The sequence below is a fragment of the Hyla sarda genome, unplaced genomic scaffold, assembly GCF_029499605.1.
Source record: "Hyla sarda isolate aHylSar1 unplaced genomic scaffold, aHylSar1.hap1 scaffold_1793, whole genome shotgun sequence".
In the NCBI taxonomy this organism is placed as follows: domain Eukaryota; kingdom Metazoa; phylum Chordata; class Amphibia; order Anura; family Hylidae; genus Hyla; species Hyla sarda.
The window spans coordinates 1-19,008 of record NW_026608438.1 but is presented as its reverse complement, the minus strand read 5'-3'; the positions used below and the strand labels follow the sequence as shown (position 1 = coordinate 19,008).

General features: G+C 48.7%; 5 pseudogenes; all 5 read right to left on the bottom strand.

The window, feature by feature from the left end:
- Positions 1–1,728: 1,728 nt before the first annotated feature.
- On the bottom strand, positions 1,729–1,848 carry LOC130313948 (5S ribosomal RNA; annotated as a pseudogene).
- A 2,275-nt stretch (positions 1,849–4,123) lies between these two features.
- Positions 4,124–4,243, bottom strand: LOC130313947 (5S ribosomal RNA; annotated as a pseudogene).
- Positions 4,244–6,519: 2,276 nt separating this feature from the next.
- LOC130313946 (5S ribosomal RNA) lies at positions 6,520–6,639 on the bottom strand (annotated as a pseudogene).
- A 6,968-nt stretch (positions 6,640–13,607) lies between these two features.
- On the bottom strand, positions 13,608–13,727 carry LOC130313924 (5S ribosomal RNA; annotated as a pseudogene).
- An 881-nt stretch (positions 13,728–14,608) lies between these two features.
- Positions 14,609–14,728, bottom strand: LOC130313927 (5S ribosomal RNA; annotated as a pseudogene).
- Between the last annotated feature and the right edge of the window lie 4,280 nt (positions 14,729–19,008).

The window sequence follows — 19,008 nt, the reverse complement described above, 5'->3', positions numbered from 1 at the left end:
TGCAATCTGACAAGAACAGGCGCATTCAGCTTAGGATAGCCGTAGACGGCTTCACACCCTGTATACTGTGGATTTAAGCATCAATAAATCCTTTTCGGAATCGGAGCAAAATGGCTACAGAGCTACAGAGCAAAATGTCAACAAAACCTGATATTCCCAGCCAGTCTCCCATGCTGGTACTTACCGGGCCCTAAGCTGGGTAGCAGTCTGCGATCTGACGAGAGCAGGCGCGTTCAGCTTAGGATGGCTGTTGACAGCTTCATGCCCTTTATACTGTGCATTTAAGCATCAATAAATCCTTTTCGGAATCGGAGAGGAAGGCGGCAACAGAGCAAAATGTCAACGACACCTGGGATTCCCAGCCAGTCTCCCATGCTGGTACTTACCGGGCCCTAAGCTGGGTAGCAGTCTGCGATCTGAAGAGAGCAGGCGCGTTCAGTTTAGGATGGCCGTCGACAGCTTCACACCTTGTATACTGTGGATTTAAGCATCAATAAATTATTTTCGGAATCGGAGCGGAAGGCAGCAATAGAGCAAAATGTCAATGGCACCCGGGATTCCCAGCCAGTCTTCCATGCCAGTACTTACCGGGCCCTAAGGTGGGTAGCAGTCTGCGATCTGACGAGAGCAGGCACGTTCAGCTTAGGATGGCCATTGACAGCTTCATGCTTTTTATACTGTGCATTTAAGCATCAATAAATCCTTTTCGGAATCGGAGAGGAAGGCGGCAACAGAGCAAAATGTCAATAGCACCTTGGATTGCCAGCCAGTCTCCCATGCCCGTACTTTCCCGGGCAGCAGTCTGTGATCTGACAAGAACAGGCACATTCAGCTTAGGATAGCCGTAGACGGCTTCACACCCTGTATACTGTGGATTTAAGCATCAATAAATCCTTTTCGGAATCGGAGCGGAAGGCGGCAACAGAGCAAAATGTCAACGACACTTGGGATTCCCAGCCAGTCTCCCATGCTGGTACTTACCGGGCCCAAAGCTAGGTAGCAGTCTGCGATCTGACAAGAGCAGGCGCGTTCAGCTTAAGATGGCCGTTGACAGCTTCACAACCTTTATACTGTGGATTTAAGCATCAATAAATCCTTTTCGGAATCCGAGCGGAAGGCAGCAACAGAGCAAAACGTTAACGGCACCCGGGATTCCCAGCCAGTCTCCCATGCCGGTACTTACTGGGCCCAAAGCTAGGTAGCAGTCTGCGATCTGACAAGAGCAGGCACGTTTAGCTTAGGATGGCCATTGACAGCTTCACGCCTTGTATACTGTGGATTTAAGCATCAATAAATTATTTTCGGAATCGGAGCGGAAGGTGGCAACAGAGCAAAATGTCAACAACACCTGGGATTCCCAGCCAGTCTTCCATGCCAGTACTTACCACGCCCTAAGCTGGGTAGCAGTCTGCGATCTGACGAGAGCAGGCGCGTTCAGCTTAGGATGGCCATTGACAGCTTCATGCTTTTTATACTGTGCATTTAAGCATCAATAAATCCTTTTCGGAATCGGAGAGGAAGGCGGCAACAGAGCAAAATGTCAATAGCATCTTGGATTGCCAGCCAGTCTCCCATGCCCGTACTTGCAGGGCAGCAGTCTGCGATCTGACAAGAACAGGCACATTCAGCTTAGGATAGCCGTAGACGGCTTCACACCCTGTATACTGTGGATTTAAGCATCAATAAATCCTTTTCGGAATCGGAGCGGAAGGCGGCAACAGAGCAAAATGTCAACGACACTTGGGATTCCCAGCCAGTCTCCCATGCTGGTACTTACCAGGCCCTAAGCTGGGTAGCAGTCTGCGATCTGACGAGAGCAGGCGCGTTCAGCTTAGGATGGCCGTTGACAGCTTCTCGCCCTTTATACTGTGCATTTAAGCATCAATAAATTATTTTCTGAATCGGAGCGGAAGGCAGCAATAGAGCAAAAAGTCAACAGCACCCGGGATTCCCAGCCAGTCTCCCATGCCAGTACTTACCGGGCCCTAAGCTGGATAGCAGTCTGCGAACTGACGAGAGCAGGCGAGTTCAGCTTAGGATGGCCATTGACAGCTTCATGCTTTTTATACTGTGCATTTAATCATCAATAAATCCTTTTCGAAATCGGAACGGAAGGCGGCAACAGAGCAAAATGTCAACTGCACCCGGGATTCCCTGCCAGTCTCCCATGCCGGTACTTACTGGGCCCTAAGCTGCGTAGCAGTCTGCGATCTGACGAGAGCAGGCGCGTTCAGCTTAGGATGGCCGTTGACATCTTCACGCCTTGTATGCTGTGGATTTAAGCATCAATAAATATTTTTTTTAATCTGAGAGGAAGGCGGCAACAGAGCAAAATGTCAATAGCACCTTGGATTGCCAGCCAGACTCTCATGCCCATACTTGCCGGGCAGACGTCTGCAATCTGACAAGAACAGGCGCATTCAGCTTAGGATAGCCGTAGACGGCTTCACACCCTGTATACTGTGGATTTAAGCATCAATAAATCCTTTTCGGAATCGGAGCAAAATGGCTACAGAGCTACAGAGCAAAATGTCAACAAAACCTGATATTCCCAGCCAGTCTCCCATGCTGGTACTTACCGGGCCCTAAGCTGGGTAGCAGTCTGCGATCTGACGAGAGCAGGCGCGTTCAGCTTAGGATGGCTGTTAACAGCTTCATGCCCTTTATACTGTGCATTTAAGCATCAATAAATCCTTTTCGGAATCGGAGAGGAAGGCGGCAACAGAGCAAAATGTCAACGACACCTGGGATTCCCAGCCAGTCTCCCATGCTGGTACTTACCGGGCCCTAAGCTGGGTAGCAGTCTGCGATCTGAAGAGAGCAGGCGCGTTCAGTTTAGGATGGCCGTCGACAGCTTCACACCTTGTATACTGTGGATTTAAGCATCAATAAATTATTTTCGGAATCGGAGCGGAAGGCAGCAATAGAGCAAAATGTCAATGGCACCCGGGATTCCCAGCCAGTCTTCCATGCCAGTACTTACCGGGCCCTAAGGTGGGTAGCAGTCTGCGATCTGACGAGAGCAGGCACGTTCAGCTTAGGATGGCCATTGACAGCTTCATGCTTTTTATACTGTGCATTTAAGCATCAATAAATCCTTTTCGGAATCGGAGAGGAAGGCGGCAACAGAGCAAAATGTCAATAGCACCTTGGATTGCCAGCCAGTCTCCCATGCCCGTACTTTCCCGGGCAGCAGTCTGTGATCTGACAAGAACAGGCACATTCAGCTTAGGATAGCCGTAGACGGCTTCACACCCTGTATACTGTGGATTTAAGCATCAATAAATCCTTTTCGGAATCGGAGCGGAAGGCGGCAACAGAGCAAAATGTCAACGACACTTGGGATTCCCAGCCAGTCTCCCATGCTGGTACTTACCGGGCCCAAAGCTAGGTAGCAGTCTGCGATCTGACAAGAGCAGGCGCGTTCAGCTTAAGATGGCCGTTGACAGCTTCACAACCTTTATACTGTGGATTTAAGCATCAATAAATCCTTTTCGGAATCCGAGCGGAAGGCAGCAACAGAGCAAAACGTTAACGGCACCCGGGATTCCCAGCCAGTCTCCCATGCCGGTACTTACTGGGCCCAAAGCTAGGTAGCAGTCTGCGATCTGACAAGAGCAGGCACGTTTAGCTTAGGATGGCCATTGACAGCTTCACGCCTTGTATACTGTGGATTTAAGCATCAATAAATTATTTTCGGAATCGGAGCGGAAGGTGGCAACAGAGCAAAATGTCAACAACACCTGGGATTCCCAGCCAGTCTTCCATGCCAGTACTTACCACGCCCTAAGCTGGGTAGCAGTCTGCGATCTGACGAGAGCAGGCGCGTTCAGCTTAGGATGGCCATTGACAGCTTCATGCTTTTTATACTGTGCATTTAAGCATCAATAAATCCTTTTCGGAATCGGAGAGGAAGGCGGCAACAGAGCAAAATGTCAATAGCATCTTGGATTGCCAGCCAGTCTCCCATGCCCGTACTTGCAGGGCAGCAGTCTGCGATCTGACAAGAACAGGCACATTCAGCTTAGGATAGCCGTAGACGGCTTCACACCCTGTATACTGTGGATTTAAGCATCAATAAATCCTTTTCGGAATCGGAGCGGAAGGCGGCAACAGAGCAAAATGTCAACGACACTTGGGATTCCCAGCCAGTCTCCCATGCTGGTACTTACCAGGCCCTAAGCTGGGTAGCAGTCTGCGATCTGACGAGAGCAGGCGCGTTCAGCTTAGGATGGCCGTTGACAGCTTCTCGCCCTTTATACTGTGCATTTAAGCATCAATAAATTATTTTCTGAATCGGAGCGGAAGGCAGCAATAGAGCAAAAAGTCAACAGCACCCGGGATTCCCAGCCAGTCTCCCATGCCAGTACTTACCGGGCCCTAAGCTGGATAGCAGTCTGCGAACTGACGAGAGCAGGCGAGTTCAGCTTAGGATGGCCATTGACAGCTTCATGCTTTTTATACTGTGCATTTAATCATCAATAAATCCTTTTCGAAATCGGAACGGAAGGCGGCAACAGAGCAAAATGTCAACTGCACCCGGGATTCCCTGCCAGTCTCCCATGCCGGTACTTACTGGGCCCTAAGCTGCGTAGCAGTCTGCGATCTGACGAGAGCAGGCGCGTTCAGCTTAGGATGGCCGTTGACATCTTCACGCCTTGTATGCTGTGGATTTAAGCATCAATAAATATTTTTTTTAATCTGAGAGGAAGGCGGCAACAGAGCAAAATGTCAATAGCACCTTGGATTGCCAGCCAGACTCTCATGCCCATACTTGCCGGGCAGACGTCTGCAATCTGACAAGAACAGGCGCATTCAGCTTAGGATAGCCGTAGACGGCTTCACACCCTGTATACTGTGGATTTAAGCATCAATAAATCCTTTTCGGAATCGGAGCAAAATGGCTACAGAGCTACAGAGCAAAATGTCAACAAAACCTGATATTCCCAGCCAGTCTCCCATGCTGGTACTTACCGGGCCCTAAGCTGGGTAGCAGTCTGCGATCTGACGAGAGCAGGCGCGTTCAGCTTAGGATGGCTGTTAACAGCTTCATGCCCTTTATACTGTGCATTTAAGCATCAATAAATCCTTTTCGGAATCGGAGAGGAAGGCGGCAACAGAGCAAAATGTCAACGACACCTGGGATTCCCAGCCAGTCTCCCATGCTGGTACTTAACCGGGCCCTAAGCTGGGTAGCAGTCTGCGATCTGAAGAGAGCAGGCGCGTTCAGTTTAGGATGGCCGTCGACAGCTTCACACCTTGTATACTGTGGATTTAAGCATCAATAAATTATTTTCGGAATCGGAGCGGAAGGCAGCAATAGAGCAAAATGTCAATGGCACCCGGGATTCCCAGCCAGTCTTCCATGCCAGTACTTACCGGGCCCTAAGGTGGGTAGCAGTCTGCGATCTGACGAGAGCAGGCACGTTCAGCTTAGGATGGCCATTGACAGCTTCATGCTTTTTATACTGTGCATTTAAGCATCAATAAATCCTTTTCGGAATCGGAGAGGAAGGCGGCAACAGAGCAAAATGTCAATAGCACCTTGGATTGCCAGCCAGTCTCCCATGCCCGTACTTTCCCGGGCAGCAGTCTGTGATCTGAGAAGAACAGGCACATTCAGCTTAGGATAGCCGTAGACGGCTTCACACCCTGTATACTGTGGATTTAAGCATCAATAAATCCTTTTCGGAATCGGAGCGGAAGGCGGCAACAGAGCAAAATGTCAACGACACTTGGGATTCCCAGCCAGTCTCCCATGCTGGTACTTACCGGGCCCAAAGCTAGGTAGCAGTCTGCGATCTGACAAGAGCAGGCGCGTTCAGCTTAAGATGGCCGTTGACAGCTTCACACCCTTTATAATGTGGATTTAAGCATCAATAAATCCTTTTCGGAATCCGAGCGGAAGGCAGCAACAGAGCAAAACGTTAACGGCACCCGGGATTCCCAGCCAGTCTCCCATGCCGGTACTTACTGGGCCCAAAGCTAGGTAGCAGTCTGCGATCTGACAAGAGCAGGCACGTTTAGCTTAGGATGGCCATTGACAGCTTCACGCCTTGTATACTGTGGATTTAAGCATCAATAAATTCTTTTCGGAATCGGAGCGGAAGGTGGCAACAGAGCAAAATGTCAACAACACCTGGGATTCCCAGCCAGTCTTCCATGCCAGTACTTACCACGCCCTAAGCTGGGTAGCAGTCTGCGATCTGACGAGAGCAGGCGCGTTCAGCTTAGGATGGCCATTGACAGCTTCATGCTTTTTATACTGTGCATTTAAGCATCAATAAATCCTTTTCGGAATCGGAGAGGAAGGCGGCAACAGAGCAAAATGTCAATAGCATCTTGGATTGCCAGCCAGTCTCCCATGCCCGTACTTGCAGGGCAGCAGTCTGCGATCTGACAAGAACAGGCACATTCAGCTTAGGATAGCCGTAGACGGCTTCACACCCTGTAAACTGTGGATTTAAGCATCAATAAATCCTTTTCGGAATCGGAGCGGAAGGCGGCAACAGAGCAAAATGTCAACGACACTTGGGATTCCCAGCCAGTCTCCCATGCTGGTACTTACCAGGCCCTAAGCTGGGTAGCAGTCTGCGATCTGACGAGAGCAGGCGCGTTCAGCTTAGGATGGCCGTTGACAGCTTCTCGCCCTTTATACTGTGCATTTAAGCATCAATAAATTATTTTCTGAATCGGAGCGGAAGGCAGCAATAGAGCAAAAAGTCAACAGCACCCGGGATTCCCAGCCAGTCTCCCATGCCAGTACTTACCGGGCCCTAAGCTGGATAGCAGTCTGCAAACTGACGAGAGCAGGCGAGTTCAGCTTAGGATGGCCATTGACAGCTTCATGCTTTTTATACTGTGCATTTAATCATCAATAAATCCTTTTCGAAATCGGAACGGAAGGCGGCAACAGAGCAAAATGTCAACTGCACCCGGGATTCCCTGCCAGTCTCCCATGCCGGTACTTACTGGGCCCTAAGCTGCGTAGCAGTCTGCGATCTGACGAGAGCAGGCGCGTTCAGCTTAGGATGGCCGTTGACATCTTCATGCCTTGTATACTGTGGATTTAAGCATCAATAAATATTTTTTTTAATCTGAGAGGAAGGCGGCAACAGAGCAAAATGTCAATAGCACCTTGGATTGCCAGCCAGACTCCCATGCCCATACTTGCCGGGCAGCAGTCTGCAATCTGACAAGAACAGGCGCATTCAGCTTAGGATAGCCGTAGACGGCTTCACACCCTGTATACTGTGGATTTAAGCATCAATAAATCCTTTTCGGAATCGGAGCAAAATGGCTACAGAGCTACAAAGCAAAATGTCAACAAAACCTGATATTCCCAGCCAGTCTCCCATGCTGGTACTTACCGGGCCCTAAGCTGGGTAGCAGGCTGCGATCTGACGAGAGCAGGTGCGTTCAGCTTAGGATGGCTGTTGACAGCTTCATGCCCTTTATACTGTGCATTTAAGCATCAATAAATCCTTTTCGGAATCGGAGAGGAAGGCGGCAACAGAGCAAAATGTCAATAGCACCTTGGATTGCCAGCCAGTCTCCCATGCCCGTACTTGCCGGGCAGCAATCTGCGATCTGACAAGAACAGGTACATTCAGCTTAGGATAGACGGCTTCACACCCTGTATACTGTGGATTTAAGCATCAATAAATCCTTTTCGGAATCGGAGCGGAAGGCGGCTACAGAGCAAAATGTCAACAACACCTGGGATTCACAGCCAGTCTCCCATGCTGGTACTTACCGGGCCCTAAGCTGGGTAGCAGTCTGCGATCTGATGAGAGCAGGCGGGCTCAGCTTAGGAAGGCTGTTGATAGCTTCACGCCTTGTATACTGTGGATTTAAGCATCAATAAATCCTTTTCGGAATCGGAGCGGAAAGCGGCAACAGACCAAAACGTCAACAGCACCCTGGATTCCCAGCCAGTCTCCGATGCTGGTACTTACCAGCCCCTAAGCTGGGTAGCAGTCTGCAATCTGACGAGAGCAGACACGCTCAGCTTAGGATGGCCGTTGACAGCTTCACACCCTTTATACCCTTTATACCCTTTATACCCTTTATACCCTTTATACCCTTTATACTGTGGATTTAAGCATCAATAAATCCTTTTCGGATTCTGAGCGGAAGGCGGCATCATAGCAAAACGTCAAGGGCACCCGGGATTTCCAGCCAGTCTCCCATGCCGGTACTTACCGGGCCCTAAGCTGGGTAACAGTCTGAGATTTGACGAGAGCAGGCGCATTCAGCTTAGGATGGAAAAATGACAGCTTCACGCCCTTTATACTGTGCATTTAAGCATCAATAAATCCTTTTCGGAATCGGAACGGAACGGAAGGCGGCAACAGAGCAAAATGGAAACTGCACCCGGGATTCCCAGCCAGTCTTCCTTGCTGGTACTTACCAGGCCCTAAGCTGGGTAGCAGTCTGCGATCTGATGAGAGCAGGCACATTCAGCTTAGGATGGCCGTTGACAGCATCACACCCTTTATACTGTGGATTTAAGCATCAATAAATCCTTTTAGGAATCAGAGCGGAAGGCGGCAACAGAGCAAAATGTCAATGGCACCTTGGATTGCAAGCCAGTCTCACATGCCGGTACTTACCGGGCCCTAAGCAGGGTAGCAGGCTGCGATCTGACAAGAGCAGGCACGTTCATCTTAGGATGGCCGTTAACAGCATCACACCCTTTATACTGTGGATTTAAGCATCAATAAATACTTTACGTAATCGGAGCGGAAGGCGGCAACAGAGAAAATGTCAAAGGCAGCCAAGATTCCCAGCCAGTTTCCAATGCCGGTACTTACCAAGCCCTAAGCTGGGTAGCAGTCTGCAATCTGACGAGAGCAGGCGCTCTCAGCTTAGGATGGCCGTTCACAGCTTCTCACGCTTTATACTGTGGATTTAAGCATCAAAAAATTATTTTAGGAATAGGAGCGGAAGGCGGCAACAGAGAAAATGTCAACAGCAGCCAGGATTCCCAGCCAGTCTCCCATGCCGTTTCTTACCAAGCCCTAAGCTGGGTAGCAGTCTGCAATCTGACAAGCGCAGGCGGGTTCAGCTTAGGATGGCTGTTGATAGCGTCACTCCTTGTATACTGTGGATGTAAGCATCAATAAATGCTTTTCGGAATCAGAACGGAAGGCGGCAACAGAGCAAAATGTCATCGGCACCCGGGATTCCCAGCCAGTCTCCCATGCTGGTACTTACCGGGCCCTAAGCTGGGTAGCAATTTGCGATCTGACGAGAGCAGGCGCGTTCAGCTTAAGATGGCCGTTGACAGCTTCACACCTTTTATACTATGGATTTAGGCATCAATAAATCCTTTTCGGAATCCGAGCAGAAGGCAGCAACAGAGCAAAACGTTAACGGCAACTGGGATTACCAGCCAGTCTCCCATGCCGGTATTTACCGGGCCCAAAGCTAGGTAGCAGTCTGCGATCTTACGAGAGCAGGCACGTTCAGCTTAGGATGGCCGTTAACAGCATCACACCCTTTATACTGTGAATTTAAGCATCAATAAATGCTTCTCGGAATCGGAGCGGAAGGCGGCAACAGAGTAAAATGTCAATGGCACCCAGGATTCCAAGCCAGTCTCCCATGCCGGTACTTACCGGGCTCTAAGCTGGGTAGCAGACTGCGATCTGACCAGAGCAGGCGCGTCCAGCATAGGATGGCCATTGACAGCTTCTTGCCCTTTATACTGTGCATTTAAGCATCAATAACTCCTTTTCGGAATCGAGACGGAAGGCGGCAACAGAGCAAAATGTCAACTGCACCCGTGATTCCCAGCCAGTCTCCCATGCCGGTGCTTGCCGGGCCCTGGGCTGGGTGGCAGTCTGCGATCTGAGGAGAGCAGGCGTGTTCAGCTTAGGATGGCCGTTGACAGCTTCGCTCCTTGTATACTGTGGATTTAAGCATCAATAAATATTTTTATTAATCGGAGAGGAAGGCGGCAACAGAGCAAAATGTCAACTGCACCCGGGATTCCCAGCCAGTCTCCCATGCCGGTACTTACCAGGCCCTAAGCTGGGTAGCAGTCTGCAAACTGACAAGAGCAGGCACGTTCAGCTTAGGATGGCCGTTGACAGCTTCACACCCTGTATACTGTGGATTTAAGCATCAATAAATCCTTTTCGGAATCGGAGCAGAAACAGAGCAAAATGTCAACTGCACCCGGGATTCCCAGCCAGTCTCCCATGCTGGTATTTACCTGGCCCTAAGCTGGGTACCAGTCTGCGATGTGATGAAAACAGGCGCATTCAGCTTAGGATGGCCGTAGACAGCTTCAAACCCTGTATACTTTGGAATAAGCATCAATAAATCCTTTTCGGAATCGGAGCGGAAGGCGTCAACAGAGCAAAATCTCAACGACACCTGGGATTTCCAGCCAGTCTCCCATGCTGGTACTTACCGGGCCCTAAGCTGAGTAGCAGTCTGCGATCTGACGAGAGCAGGCGCGTTCAGCTTAGGATGGCCGTTGACAGCTTCACACCTTGTATACTGTGGATTTAAGCATCAATAAATCCTTTTTTGAACCGGAACCGTACGGAAGGCGGCAACAGAGCAAAATGTCAACGGCACCCGGGATTCCCAGCCAGTGTCCCATGCCGATACTTACCGGGCCCTAATATCTGTACCAGTCTGCGATCTGACGAGAGCAGGCGCGTTCAGCTTAGGATGGCCGTCGACAGCTTCACACCTTGTATACTGTGGATTTAAGCATCAATAAATCCTTTTCGGAATCGGAGCGGAAATAGAGCAAAATGTCAATGGCACCCGGGATTCCCAGCCAGTCTCCCATGCCGGTACTTACCGGGCCCTAAACTGGGTAGCAGTCTGCGATCTGACGAGAGAAGGCGCGTTCAGCTTAGGATGGCCGTTGACAGCTTATTGCCCTTTATACTTTGCATTTAAGCATCAATCAATCCTTTTCGGAATCGGAACGGAAGGCGGCAACTAAGCAAAATGTCAACTGCACCTGGGATTCCCAGCCAGTGTCCCATGCGGGTACTTACCGGGCCCTAAGATCTGTACCAGTCTGCGATCTGACAAGAGCATGCGCGTTCAGCTTAGGATGGCCGTTGACAGATTCACGCCTTGTAAACTGTGGATTTAAGCATCAATAAATATTTTTATTAATCGGAGAGGAAGGCGGCAACAGAGCAAAATGTCAATGGCACCTTGGATTGAGAGACAGTCTCCCATGCCGGTACTTGCCGGGCAGCAGTCTGTGATCTGAGGAGAGCAGGTACGTTCAGCTTAGGATGGCCATTGACAGCTTCACGCCTTGTACACTGTGGATTTAAGCATCAATAAATCCTTTTCGGAATCGGAGCGGAAGGCGGCAACAGAGCAAAATGTCAACTGCACCCGGGATTCCCAGCCAGTCTCCCACGCTGGTACTTACCAGGCCCGAAGCTGGGTAGCAGTCTGCGATTTTACGGGAGCAGGCGCGTTCAGCTTAGGATGGCCTTTGACAGCTTCACACCTTGTATACTGTGGATTTAAGCATCAATAAATCATTTTCGGAATTGGAACGGAAGGCAGCAACAGAGCAAAATGTCAACGGCACCCGAGATTCCCAGCCAGTCTCCCATGCTGGTACTCACCAGGCCCTAAGCTGAGTAGCAATTTGCAATCTGACGAGAGCATTCGCGATCAGCTTAAGATGGCCGTTAACAGCTTCACACCCTTTAAACCCTTTGTACTGTGGATTTAAGCATCAATAAATCTTTTCAGAATCGGAGCGGAAGGCAGCAACTGAGCAAAATGTCAACTGCACCCGGGATTCCCAGCCAGTCTCCCATGCTGGTACTTACCAAGCCCTAAGCTGGATAGCAGTCTGCGATCTGACGAGAGCAGGCGCGTTCAGCTTAGGATTGCCATTGACAGCTTCACGCCCTTTATACTGTGCATTTAAGCATCAATAAATCCTTTTCGGAATTGGAACGGAAGGCAGCAACAGAGCAAAATGTCAACGGCACCCGGGATTCCCAGCCAGTCTCCCATGCCGTTACTTACTGGGCCCTAAGCTTGGTAGCAGTCTGCGATCTGACAAGAGCAGGCGTGTTCAGCTTAGGAAGGCTGTTGACAGCTTCTTGCCCTTTATACTGTGCATTTAAGCATCAATAAATCCTTTTCGGAATCGGAACGGAACGGAAGGCGGCAACAGAGCAAAATGTCAACTGCACCCGGGATTCCCAGCAAGTCTCCCATGCCGGTACTTACCGGGCCCTAAGCAGGGTAGCAGTCTGCGATCTGACGAGAGCATGCGCGTTCAGCTTAGGATGGCCGTTGACAGCTTCACGCCTTGTATACTGTGGATTTAAGCATCAATAAATATTTTTATTAATCGGAGAGGAAGGCGGCAACAGAGCAAAATGTCAATGGCACCTTGGATTGCCAGCCAGTCTCCGATGCCGGTACTTGCCGGGCAGCAGTCTGCGATCTGAGGAGAGCAGGCACGTTCAGCTTAGGATGGCCGTTGACAACTTCACGCCTTGCATACTGTGGATTTAAGCATCAATAATTCTTTTTCGAAATCGGAACGGAAGGGAAGGCGGCAACAGAGCAAAATGTCTACTGCACCCGGGTTTCCCAGTCAGTCTCCCATGCTGGTACTTACCGGGCCCTATGGGACATTTTGCTCTGTTGCCGCCTTCTGCTCCGATCTGACGAGAGCAGGCACGTTCAACTTAGGATGGCCGTTAACAGCATCACACCCTTTAAAATGTGAATTTAAGCATCAATAAATCCTTTTCGGAATCGGAGCGGAAGGCGGCAACAGAGCAAAATGTCAACGGCACCCGGGATTACAAGCCAGTCTCCCATGCCGGTACTTACCGGGCCCTAAGCTGGGTAGCAGACTGCGATCTGAGGAGAGCAGGTACGTTCAGCTTAGGATGGCCGTTGACAGCTTCACGCCTTGTATACTGTGGATTTAAGCATCAATAAATCCTTTTTGGAATCGGAACGGAAGGCGGCAACAGAGCAAAATGTCAACTACACCCAGGATTCCCAGCCCGTCTCCCATGCTGGAACTTACCGGTTCCAAAGCTGAGTAGCAATTTGCAATCTGACAAGAGTAGGCGTGTTCAGCTTAGGATGGCCGTTGTTAGCTTCAAGCCTTGAATACTGTGGATTTAAGCATCAATAAATCCTTTTCGGAATCGGAGCAGAAGGCGGCAACAGAGCAAAATGTCAACTGCACCAGGGATTCCCAGCCTGTCTCCCATGCCGGTGCTTTCCGGGCCCTAAGCTGGGTAGCAGTCTGCGATCTGACGAGAGCAGGCGCGTTCAGCTTAGGATGGCCGTTGACAGCTTCACTCCTTGTATACTGTGGATTCAAGCATCAATAAATATTTTTATTAATCGGAGAGGAAGGCAGCAACAGAGCAAAATGTCAACGGCACCCGGGATTCCCAGCCAGTGTCCCATGTCGGTACTTACCGGGCCCTAAGATCTGTACCAGTCTGCGATCTGACGAGAGCAGGCGCGTTCAGCTTAGGATGGCCGTCGACAGCTTCACACCTTGTGTACTGTGGATTTAAGCATCAATAAATCCTTTTCGGAATCGGAGCGGCAATAGAGCAAAATGTCAACGGCACCTGGGATTCCCAGCCAGTCTCCCATGCCGGTACTTACTGGGCCGTAAGCTGGGTAGCTGTCTGCGATCTGATGAGAGCAGGCGCGTTCAGCTTAGGATGGCCGTTGACAGCTTTTCGCTCTTTATACTGTGGATTTAAGCATCAATAAATCCTTTTTGGAATCAGAGCGGAAGGCGGCAACAGAGCAAAATGTCAACTGCACCCGGGATTCCCAGCCAGTCTCCCATGCTGGTACTTACCAGGCCCTAAGCTGGGTAGCAGTCTGCAAACTGACAAGAGCAGACACGTTCAGCTTAGGATGGCCGTTGACAGCTTCACACCCTGTATATTGTGGATTTAAGCATCAATAAATCCTTTTCGGAATCAGAGCAGAAACAGAGCAAAATGTCAACTGCACCCGGGATTCCCAGCCAGTCTCCCATGCTGGTATTTACTTGGCCCTAAGCTGGGTACCAGTCTGCGATGTGATGAAAACAGGCGCATTCAGCTTAGGATGGCCGTAGACAGCTTCAAACCCTGTATACTGTGGATTTAAGCATCAATAAATCCTTTTCGGAATCGGAGCGGAAGGCGTCAATAGAGCAAAATGTCAACGACACCTGGGATTCCCAGCCAGTCTCTCATGCTGGTACTTACCGGGCCCTAAGCTGGGTAGCAGTCTGCGATCTGACGAGAGCAGGCGCGTTCAGCTTAGGATGGCCGTTGACAGCTTCACACCCTTTATACTGTGCATTTAAGCATCAATAAATCCTTTTCGGAATCGGAACGGAACGGAAGGCGGCAACAGAGCAAAATGTCAACGGCACCCGGGATTCCCAGCCAGTGTCCCATGCCGGTACTTACCGGGCCCTAAGATCTGTACCAGTCTGCGATCTGACGAGAGCAGGCGCGTTCAGCTTAGGATGGCCGTCGACAGCTTCACACCTTGTGTACTGTGGATTTAAGCATCAATAAATCCTTTTCGGAATCGGAGCGGCAATAGAGCAAAATGTCAACGGCACCCGGGATTCCCAGCCGGTCTCCCATGCCGGTACTTACTGGGCCCTAAGCTGGGTAGCAGTCTGCGATCTGAAGAGAGCAGGCGCGTTCAGCTTAGGATGGCCGTTGACAGCTTTTCGCCCTTTATACTGTGCATTTAAGCATCAATCAATCCTTTTCGGAATCGGAACGGAAGGCGGCAACAGAACAAAATGTCAACTGCACCCGGGATTCCCAGCCAGTGTCCCATGCCGGCACTTGCCGGGCCCTAAGATCTGTACCAGTCTGCGATCTGACGAGAGCATGCGCGTTCAGCTTAGGATGGCCGTTGACAGCTTCACTCCTTGTATACTGTGGATTTAAGCATCAATAAATATTTTTATTAATCGGAGAGTAAGGCGCCAACAGAGCAAAATGTCAACTGCACTCGGGATTCCCAGCCAGTCTCCCATGCTGGTACTCACCAGGCCCTAAGCTGGGTAGCAGTCTGCAAATTGACAAGAGCAGGCACGTTCAGCTTAGGATGGTCGTTGACAGCTTCACACCCTGTATACTGTTGATTTAAGCATCAATAAATCCTTTTCGGAATCGGAACGGAAGGCGGCAACAGAGCAAAATGTCAACTGCACCCGGGATTCCCAGCCAGTCTCCCACGCTGGTACTTACCGGGCCCTAAGCTGGGTAGCAGTCTGCGATCTGACGAGAGCAGGCACGGTCAGCTTAGGACGGCCGTTGACAGCTTCACGCCTTGTATACTGTGGATTTAAGCATCAATAAATATTTTTATTAATCGGAGAGGAAGGCGGCAACAGAGCAAAATGTCAATGGCACCTTGGATTGCCAGCCAGTCTCCCATGCCGATACTTGCCGGGCAGCAGTCTGAGGAGAGCAGGTACGTTCAGCTTAGGATGGCCGTTGACAGCTTCACGCCTTGTATACTGTGGATTTAAGCATCAATAAATCCTTTTTGGAATCAGAGCAGAAGGCGGCAACAGAGCAAAATGTCAACTACACCCGGGATTCCCAGCCAGTCTCCCATGCTGGAACTTACCGGGCCCTAAGATCTGTACCAGTCTGCGATCTGACGAGAGCAGGTGCGTTCAGCTTAGGATGGCCGTCGACAGCTTCACACCTTGTGTACTGTGGATTTAAGCATCAATAAATCCTTTTCGGAATCGGAGCGGCAATAGAGCAAGATGTCAACGGCACCCGGGATTCCCAGCCAGTCCTTACTGGGCCGTAAGCTGGGTAGCTGTCTGCGATTTGACGAGAGCAGGCGCGTTCAGCTTAGGATGGCCGTTGACAGCTTTTCGCTCTTTATACTGTGGATTTAAGCATCAATAAATCCTTTTTGGAATCAGAGCGGAAGGCGGCAACAGAGCAAAATGTCAACTGCACCCGGGATTCCCAGCCAGTCTCCCATGCTGGTACTTACCAGGCCCTAAGCTGGGTAGCAGTCTGCAAACTGACAAGAGCAGGCACGTTCAGCTTAGGATGGCCGTTGACAGCTTCACACCCTGTATATTGTGGATTTAAGCATCAATAAATCCTTTTCGGAATCGGAGCAGAAACAGAGCAAAATGTCAACTGCACCCGGGATTCCCAGCCAGTCTCCCATGCTGGTATTTACCTGGCCCTAAGCTGGGTACCAGTCTGCGATGTGATGAAAACAGGCGCATTCAGCTTAGGATGGCAGTAGACAGCTTCAAACCCTGTATACTGTGGATTTAAGCATCAATAAATCCTTTTCGGGATCGGAGCGGAAGGCGTCAACAGAGCAAAATGTCAACGACATTTGGGATTCCCAGCCAGTCTCCCATGCTGGTACTTACCGGGCCCTAAGCTGGGTAGCAGTCTGCGATCTGACGAGAGCAGGCGCGTTCAGCTTAGGATGGCCGTTGACAGCTTCACACCCTTTATACTGTGCATTTAAGCATCAATAAATCCTTTTCGGAATCGGAACGGAAGGCGGCAACAGAGCAAAATGTCAACGGCACCCGGGATTCCCAGCCAGTGTCCCATGCCGGTACTTGCCGGGCCCTAAGATCTGTACCAGTCTGCGATCTGACGAGAGCAGGCGCGTTCAGCTTAGGATGGCTATGGGAGCTATAACATTGCAAAAAAAAAAAAAAAAGAAGATCAGTTAACCCCTTCCCTAATAAGTTTGAATCCCCCCCTTTCCCTTTAAAAAAATAAATAAATAAATAAATAGAAATAACCATATGTGATATGGCCACGTGAGGAAATATTTTATTAAACAGTCAATGGCGTGCAAAAAAATTCCAAAGTCCAAAATAGTGTATTTCTGCTCACTTTTTATAATTATGAAAAATTGAATAAAAAGCTATCAAAAAGTCCGATCATTACAAAAAATAAAAAACTTCAGATCAGGGCGCAAAAATTAGCCCTCATACCGCCCCGTACGTGGAAAAATAAAAAAGTTATAGAGGTCAGAACATTACAATTTTAAACGTATAAATTTTCCTTAATGTAGTTATGATTTTTTCCATAAGTACAACAAAATCAAACCTATGTAAATAGGGAATCATTTTAATCATATGGACCTACAGAATAAAGATAAAGTGTCATTTTTTTACCGAAAAATTTACTGCATAGAAACTGAAGCCCCCAAAAGTTACAAAATGGTGTTTTTTCTTCAATTTTGTCGCACAATGATTTTTTTTTCCGTTTCACAGTAGATTTTTGGCTGATTAGAGTAGAATTGGTGGTGCAAAAAATAAGCAATCAAATGGATTTTTAGGTGCAAAATTTAAAACGTTACGGTTTTTTAAAGGTAAGGAGGAAAAAAATGCAAAAACTGAAAAACCCCAGGTCATAAAGGCGTTAAACACTTACATGATACACAAACAAAAGTGCAGTGTGAACCCACCCATTACAGCTGCATCCATTTACAGATTTTATTTCCATTTAATAATTTATTAAACATTATTATATTACGTTTCCTGTTTATATTATATTTAACCCCTTAACGACCACGGACGTAAATGTACGTCCTGGTTTGGCAGGACTTCCCGCACCAGGATGTACATTTACGTCCTGTGTATGAGCGCGAGCATCGGAACGGTACTCGCGTCATACACGGCAGGTCCCGGCTGCTAGCAGCAGCCGGGGACCCGCCCGTAATGGCAGATATCCGAGATTGCGCGGATGTCCGCCATTAACCCCTCAGATGCCGTGATCAATACAGATCACGGCATCTGCGGTAGTGCGGAACTTTGAATGGATGATCGGATTGCCCGCAGCGCTGCCGCGGCGATCCGATCATCCAGCATGGTGGCCAGAGGTCCCCCCATCTGGCTCCGGCCGTCTCCCGGGGTCTTCTGCTCAGTCTGAGATCGAGCAGACCAGAGCAGAAGATCACCGATAATACTGAGCAGTGCTGTGTCCTATACATAGCATTGCACAGTATTAGCAATCACAGGATTGCTATAGATAGTCCCCTATGGGGACATAAAAAGTGTTAAAAAAAAAAAGTTGAAAAATTTAAAAATAAAATTTAAAAAAGTGAAAAATCCCCTCCCCCAATAAAATTTAAAATTGTCAGTTTTTTCCCCATTTTACCCCCAAGAGGCGTAAATTATTTTTTATATATATTTGGTATTGCCATGTGCTTAAATGTCCGAACTATCAAAATATTATGTTAATGATCCCGTACGGTGAATGGCATAAACGTAAATAAAAAAAGTTCAAAAATGCTGCTTTTTTGTCACATTTTATTTAAAAAAAAAAATAAAAAAAATGATCTGAAATTTTTATATATGCAAATGTGGTATCTAAAAAAATACCGCCCTATATACGTAAAAATGAAAAAGTTATAGGTGGTCAAAATAGGGCGATTATAGATTACTGATTTTGTACAAAAAGTTTTTTTATTTTTGTACCGCTTAAAAAAAATCTAAAAGTATCTAGCCATGGGTATTATTTTAATCATATTGACCCACAGAATAAAGAACACAATTTTTACCGTAAATTGTACACTGAAAACTAACCCCTCCAAAATGTGCAAAATTTTGGTTTTCACTTAAATTTCCTCCCTAAAAAAAAATTTTTTTTTTGATTCGCCGTACATTTTATGGTAAAATGAGAGGTTTCATTACAAAGTACAATTGGTCACGCAAAGAACAAGCCCTTATATGGGTCTGTGGATGGAAATATAAAAGAGTTATGGATTTTAGAAGGAGAGAAGGAAAAAACGAAAATGCAAAAATAAAATTGGCCTGGTCCTTAACCCCTTAAAGACCAAGGACGTACCGGTACGTCCCGAGTCCTTTCCCTTTCTATAACGCGGGGCCACGTCATAGCGGGTCGGGCCCGGGGTTGTTAGAGGCCGTGACCCGTGGCTAATAGCACACGGCAGTGATTGCGGCGCTGCACGCTATTAACCCTTTAG